The sequence below is a fragment of the Berghia stephanieae genome, chromosome 11 (assembly GCF_034508935.2).
Source record: "Berghia stephanieae isolate SIO BIC M18660-M18661 chromosome 11, UCSD_Bste_1.3, whole genome shotgun sequence".
NCBI lineage: Eukaryota > Metazoa > Mollusca > Gastropoda > Nudibranchia > Aeolidiidae > Berghia > Berghia stephanieae.
In genome coordinates, this window is record NC_088370.1 from 10,967,205 (window position 1) to 10,975,166 (window position 7,962).

At 35.1% G+C, this 7,962-nt stretch overlaps 1 protein-coding gene across 8 annotated transcripts in view; it reads left to right on the forward strand.

Annotated features, from left to right (window-relative positions):
• LOC144956755 (uncharacterized) overlaps positions 1-7,962 on the forward strand; it is a 214,479-nt gene that overhangs the window by 90,191 nt on the left and 116,326 nt on the right. For 2 of the 8 annotated variants that reach the window (XM_078887448.1, XM_078887450.1), the window contains exons 1-2: positions 1,962-2,051; positions 5,572-5,784. The exons of 4 other annotated variants lie outside the window; for them this stretch is intronic. The gene's annotated coding sequence lies outside the window, so the exon portion shown is untranslated. Of the gene's footprint in view, positions 1-1,961; positions 2,052-4,943; positions 5,026-5,556; positions 5,785-7,962 lie in introns of those variants that run through there. 2 more of the 8 variants (XM_078887449.1, XM_078887451.1) reach the window with 2 other exon arrangements.

Here is a 7,962-nt window from a genome sequence, read left to right on the forward strand (position 1 = left end):
GAAAGCGAGTGTCATTTCATAAGACCACATAGCCGCACAAAGAATAAAGTGAAAATGTATCGCCCAACAATTGTGAAAAAGAGCTGAGTGGCTTCAACTACATTCACTCTATTTAAAAAAACCCAACTTATTTTAAGGGCAGCGTGGCTCAGCTGTACGATCTTTGTTTCGTACCCAAAAGGTACCGAGTTTGACTACCCGCCCCGTTTTATGGCCTTAAGCAAGACACCTCTCCCTAGCTCACTTTGCGGCCCTGCACTGCGGCTGATGCCTGGGTTATTCTAATCTTAGCTTTGGAACAGACCCTTAAGACAAATTTCCCCATTGGGGAAATAAAGGGAATTTTATTTTATTTTATTTTCATTAAATGACAATTATTTTGCCCCCCAAAGAAAGTGCAGTTGGTTGTGTAGCTTATATTAAATCCAGCACTACACACTCACATGCACGCACACACTGTTTTGTTTTTGTTTTTTAACTTAAGCATTTATTTAGCGCAATATCCACTAGATGTGCTGAAAGCGCTTTACACGGGGTCCCCACATTTAAAATGGCCGAGACATGATAGACGATATTACAATTCGCGAAGTCCCAGGTTTAAGAGTTGTTGCCAAGATGAAGGTCGTTTAAATTGATATTTGAAAGACGAGTTTTCTATTCAAGTTTTTCCAGAGTACGATGGTTAACTTTAAAAACAAACAAAAAAAATTACAACTTGGTTTGGCATTTTTCTTCACAAACTATCTGGCCATTCTAATGCTGGCGGTAGCAGTGTTTGGTGGAGGGGGTTGTTGTGTTGGTTCGAGAGTTGTGGTGGTTGTGGTTGTGTGGTGTATTATTTCTTCTTGTGCTTCGGGTATCGAGAGAGCTGTTGTGTAGGGTAGAATCGGGTAAGTTCGCCGACGGGGAAATTCGCCGCGACCCTCCACCCCCCAAGAAATAATGCTTGGTGAACATTTATCCTTACACCCCTCACGTTGGAATAGTCCGTATTCAAAAGACAAGATGTGAATGTACGTATTGCTTCAGTTTGAAGGAAGCTAATGAGAAATCTTTAAGAGTTATAGCACTTCAAAAAGACATGTAGTAATCAAGATGCTGTGACATCCTTGACTTTTTGATTGTAACGGCAACCCTACACTAACGTTCCCCTAGTTTGTGCAGTTGAATGTGAAGGCCCTGGTCACAAAATCAATGTTGTATTGACTTTGTGGTCATCCATATCCATTTTATTTTCATTATCAGTGTATATTATCATCAGAAAAATATTTCTAAAAATTGTAATACAATATTTCAAAAATCTATAATTTCGGGTAAATTCACCGGTACTCTCGGGTAAATTCGCCGCACATCACTATCATCATAATATAATTATTCCAAAGACGATTTTAGTGTGCAATAGACGCTGTGAGTTAGCACTAAAATATAACTAAGTTAAGAAAAGTAAATAATAAATATGTAAGTGGGTTTAATAACCACAAATCAGTCGACTCGAGTATGGATGGGCAGCAGGCTATGAACTTGTGATTGGCATTGTAATGTATCCACACGAAGGCACTTTACAAACATCATCACACTCGATTCAAGTGCCAATAAATATGTGTTAATATTGCAGTATTGGATAATGTAGAGAGATTTGAGGACAAGAAGAGTTTAAGAAATGGAAATTGTTCCTCATATTGTCTTGTAGGGAGAAAAACTAAGTACAAAATCTCGCGGCGAAGTTACCCGCCAGTGGCGGCGAAGTTCCCCGACGTGCGGCGAATGTACCCGACAACAGTGGCAGTTTTAAAAGGACTTTGTGAATAAAATACAATATAAATCTACGTTAACACTTCACAAAAAAAATAATTGATTGGCCAGGTAAACTTATTGTCAGTGTTTGGGTTGCCCAATTGGCAAATTGGCCTCCCACGGCAGGCCAGAAGTGAGACAGTGAAAAAACGGCGAAATTACCCGATATTGTGTGTGTGCGAGTGTGTATCATGTGGCAGCAGCTAATGCTGTAACGTTTTCTAACTGGACTATCAACTAAAAACAGCCCTTTTACCGTAATATTTAACGTTCCTGTGGTTATTATAGTTAGCTTTTAAAAACATGCTTAAAATGAATCACGTAATGTTTAGGTTGAATTTGTTTTCATTGTTTTACAATGTGTGTAGATGAAGGGTATGCGTTTTTGAGGCAAAGTGTTATTATTGGAGTTGTGATGAGTCTTCTGTAGGCCTCAGATCTGTGCTATAAGCTGTCTTCTACTATCTGCTAGTTGTGTTCGACGTTGTGAGTCAGTGGATCTCCAAGCTGTACTGGTGGATTGACTGACGAATGGCAACCATATTATTATTATTATTATTATTATTATTATTATTATTATTATTATTATTATTATTATTATTATTATTATTATTATTATTATTATTATTATTATTATTTGTCATGGTTTCTCATCCTTTTGGAGTAAAGTTCAAGTCAACATCATGGTCATTCATAATATACTATAAATATTTGCAGTCAGTGAAAATTCTGAATCACTGGTGTATTTGATTGTTTATAAAGTTTATCGTCCTCCTCCCCCCCCCCCCCCCCAGCCCCCCACTACTTTATTGCCATAAATTCACGATTTTAAAAATAGTTTCCTTCTTTTATGGGGGCTAGTTTGAACTATTATTCATAACTTTGGAGTACAAAACTACGAGGTAGATAAATAACTAGCTAGATAAATAAGAAAAATAAACTAATAAACATTCTCATTTAAAAAATAAAAATGTGAGCTTTTATTATAGCACTAATTATCTACCATATGTTTCCATTAGGTCTTATACATGCTGAATGTTTATACAGCAAATTATTAGTTGGCCAATATACGTTTTATCATGTTAAGGGCACCTGGTATGGTATGGTCACTTCTTACTGTAAAAATAAGTAAATAAAAGGAAGTGAGATTAGGATGTCCGAACCGAGTTTCGATCAGCTCACAATGTTAATTTTTGATGGTGACAAATTTTGACCTTTAAAAAATGAATTAAGGGAATGGTAGGCCTATAGATAGATAGCATGAAGTTGACTTTGTTATTGTTTTATTTTATTTTTGTTTTTTTGTTTTTTTTGTTGTCATCCGCGTTTAAGAGTAATTCTCACTAAACTGTATTAACCAGACTATAAACGTTCATGGTCACACATAGCGTTGTGTTTTGGGTCGATAAATTTTGATTCTCAAAAGTTGAGGATTTATAATTCTATATAATATAAATTATTTATTTTTAATCAGCGCCACCAAATTCCCGACTGTATAATACGAGTGTTTGAAGGTTTCAGGTGTTGCGAGAGCTCCGTAGAGCGCAGCATGTAGAGCCTCTCCTTTTAAAAAAATGTTTTTCACCACCTGGAGTCAGGTACTCAGTCAATGACCAACATCATAAACACATAGACACCGACTTGCACTGTAATGCGATTTCCTTTTTTACGAAAGATTCATAGAATTATATATATATATATATATATATATATATATATATATATATATATATATATATATATATATATATATATATAGATTTTCTCAACAAAAATATACATTTTAAAGATTGTCAACAGACTGTGTGTGGTGGGTCTCCGGTAAGCTATCAGGATCCCTGCTATCGGTATCATCAAAGCCCGCCCTTATAGGCATAGTCAGTCATAATTAATTTTATTATTATTATTATTATTATTATTATTGTGGTAGGGGTAGGCCTATACTGACTGTTGTGCTGGATAAAACGCTCTTTTTTATCGTTTTGGTCAGATTTTTTTTTTTAAATTCAAATATCGATGAATCATATAGACCCGAACTTGTCAGAAATTCTTTAAAATCTGGGACCTCAAAGAATTATAGGGTTTATTTTAAATTTTTTAACATTTTGACAGTCATCTCAATTCATGGATGTTTGAAGTTTTAAAATGTGAAAAGAAAATGGTGGCCGAAATGATGAAAAGTCTCTATGTCAATGTAGAGTCGCTGCTGTCGTATTGAGATATATATATTAGATGATATATTTAGATAACACATTAGCTATCGTTGTTTGACAAGTGGCTCAACCGTTCAATGTGTTCAAAGATAGACTTTATCTCTCGCTATGATACGGAGCTGGTTTTGTACATTTTCAATGTTAGTCGAAAGTGTGTTTGGAGGCCCGGGGAAGGGAGGGGAATCGATATATCATCGGAAAAAAATAGCTTCGAAAGAGAACAAAATACCAAACATGGAACATTTCGGGCTCAAAACCCTTCTTCGGTAAACATCAGTAACAATAAAAACACAAAATACATTACTTAAAAATCAGATAGACGGCATATATATTTTTTTTTTTTCGTCCGGGAGTGATGAAACCGTGGAAATGGTCTATCCATATAAACTAAGTTCGTGTATTGTTAAATGAGAGGAAAAAAAATCAAAAGATTTTAAGTAAATATCGAATTTAAAGAGTTTTTAAAAAATGATCATGTCGTATTGTTTATTATTCTTCCTTATTCCTAACATCGTCACCCTGCTAATGTGGACTCTTTACTCTGTCCATTATTATTACTATTACTATTATTATTATTATTATTATTATTATTATTATTATTATTATTATTCCCACCGCTCAGCTGCCTGGATATATTTATCGATTTAAAAACACGTTTGTGTAGCGAGTTGTGTATGTGTTGTCGTAGCCGTTCGTTGAACGTTCCATCATCAAGTGAAACTGTTATGTGTTCCGATGTTCCGTGTTTTTCCCCCTCTCACATCGGATTACACACATTCAACAGATAACACAGTGCCTAGTTAATAATAATAATAATAATAATAATAATAATAATAATAATAATAATAATAATAATAATAATAATAATAATCCTAATAATAGTACAGTTAGTATCATCTGGATTATCTTTCATTACTGTTGACTTTATTTTAATAGGGAACAAAAGTGTGATGTAAAAAAAAAAAAACAGGTTCCAATCTCATCGGAAGTGTAAAACCACTCTTCAGGAGGACCTTGTGTAAATGATTTTCTAGTTTCAGAGTGATGGCATCTTTTTTTCCAGTCTAAATATAATATGCAGGGAGTCAATGAAAACAATCTACCCTCGGTCTTTCATGTCTCGTAATCCTTAGAATCTGCCTATACATCGTGCTAAAATAGTAATATAGCCACCTTATGATTTAAAAAAAACAAAACATGTTCCAATCTCATCGGAAGTGTAAAACCACTCTTCACGAGGACTGGATACATACATAACTTGTGTAAATAATCTTCTTCTTCTTCTCCTCTCCCTCCCCTCCTCCTGGTCTTCTTCTACCTCCTCCTCCCCCTCTTCTTCTTCTTCTTCTTCTTCTTCTTCTTCTTCTTCTTCTTCTTCTTCTTCTTCTTCTTCTTCTTCTTCTTCTTCTTCTTCTTCTTCATTATTAGTCCTCCGAAGAACTGGTTACAAACACACTTCCAATGATTATGGCACCAGAAAAGTAGAAGTTGTGACGACACGACTTTTCTGTCCTATTATTTGTATATTATTTATTTTTATAAAACGTAGTCATTCTTTTGAAAGGAGGTTGACAAACTATCTGGGCTGTTTGGATTGACACAGAGATAAGATTATTTTTATTAGGTACTGGAATGTGTATGATAATCAATGTGTTTTGATTTCTGCACGGAATCGTGATTTGATTACAGTTTGAATTATTAACACTGTTGGATTACGTTACTATCTGTTGTTTTCATTGGCCTCGCCTCGGGAAGGATTTTACTACTTTTTGAGAAGGTATGTTTTTATGTGTGTGTGTTTTGTTGTTGTTGTTGTTTTTTGTTATTTTTTTGTTTGTTTGTTTTTTTTTTTGGGGGGGGGGGGTGGTTCCTTGTCGTTCTCATCAATATCATCATCATCATCATCATCAACTGCATCGTCATAATCATCATCATCATCATCATCACCATCAGCAGCATCATCATCGTCATCATCATCAACAGCACCATCATCATCATCATCATCATCGTCATCATCATCAACATCGTCATCATCATCATCACCATCAGTCATCATCAAACATCATCAGTCAACGTCTGCATATATATTATTTTCACGAGATATTTTGAAATCAGACATTAAAAAAATAATCATGTCTCCTCCTCCTCCCCTACCTCCTCCTCCCCCTCTTCTTCTTCTTCTTCTTCTTCTTCTTCTTCTTCTTCTTCTTCTTCTTCTTTCTTCTTCTTCTTCTTTTCTTCTTCTTCTTCTTCTTCTTCTTCTTCTTCTCCCGTCCACATACAAATTTAATCCACCATAGTAGACTACACATTCAAATTTTTTTCTTATCTAGATCACACCGATATAAATACCGTTTAGAGGCGATGTGTCACATTCAGTAAGAGGGTAAATAGTATATACTATCCTTGATAAGCTTTTTAGAAGAAAAATACCGAGGACTGCAGAAAGAATTTTGATTTATAATATTATATATATATATATATATATATATATATATATATATATATATATATATATATATAATATATATTATAAATATATAAAGCATATAGATATATTAATATTATATATATATATATAGACCTTGAGACGCTTACGTACACAAGAAGCCAAGGCCAAAGGCATGGGAGCGAGGTATGTAGGCTATTTATTGTTAGTACAGTAGAAGATGAGCTGAGGGGAGGAGAGAGAGAGAGAGAGAGAGAGAGAGAGAGAGAGAGAGAGAGAGAGAGAGAGAGAGAGAGAGAGAGAGAGAGAGAGAGAGAGAGATTAGAATTACCTGTGTGTAATTATAATAATATAATCATTTGAAATGAATCATCTTCACCACTTGACACCAACAATATTTCTCTCTCTCAAACACACTCGTACATACCTACACACACATCAGCTGTACATAGCATAGCATATACGGACCCCATAGCACAGCGTGTTAGTGTTAGGTCAACGACTGCGTGCATTATCGAGGACCAATTAGAATATTACATAGTTGGATATACCTACGTAATTATACGTGATTGTCCAATTGAAAATGTTGTTTTTGAGGCCTGATCTGATAGTTCAAAGAGAAAGTATGATGAATGTTCTGTGAATTGTCCTGATTTTCAGTTCAGGCAAACAATAAGGTTTCGGTTGGAATAATACGATCACGAAACGAGGCAAGCTTTTGTTGGTTTGGTTTGTTGTTTTTTTATTTGTTTGTTTGTTTTTTTGTTTTTTTGTTGTTTTTTTTTTTGGGGGGGGGGGGGGGGGGGTAAAAAATTATTTTGTTTCCTGTCAGGCGATATTACAATTTTTCGGACTGAGACAACGGTGTTAACGGCCAGGTACTCATTTTAGACCTGGGTACGACAAGAGAATGTGAGTAAAGAGCCTTTTCCAGAGTCTCAACTATGCGCCGAGCGACGCTTCGAACCCAGGACCTTCCGATCCGAAAGCGAATGTCGTCATATCACTAGACCACATAGCCGTGTAAAACAATGTTGGATTTGAAATAGCTTTGTTTTGTAATGAATAATGGTTTGAAAAGAATGTATTTACATTCCAATCTAGCCAACTGTTATGTTAGATTGTATGTAGGGAGGGAATTCCTTATTGAAAGAACATGGACACACTACAACAGTCATGCAGCTCAGTCAGTCTCTATTTCTCTCTCTCTCTCTCTCTCTCTCTCTCTCTCTCTCTCTCTCTCTCTCTCTCTCTCTCTCTCTCTTCTCTCTCTCTCTCTCTCTTCTCTTCTATTCTCTACTCTCTCAATCTCTCCACATCCTCTATCTATCTATTTTCTATCTATCCCCCATCCTCATTCTATCTCAACAATCAATCCTATCACTCTATCTATCTATTTATCTATCTATCTATCTATCTATCATTATCTATCCATCATCATCTTCTATCTATCTATTTTTCTATCTATCTATCTATCTATCTATCTATCTATCTATCTATCTATCT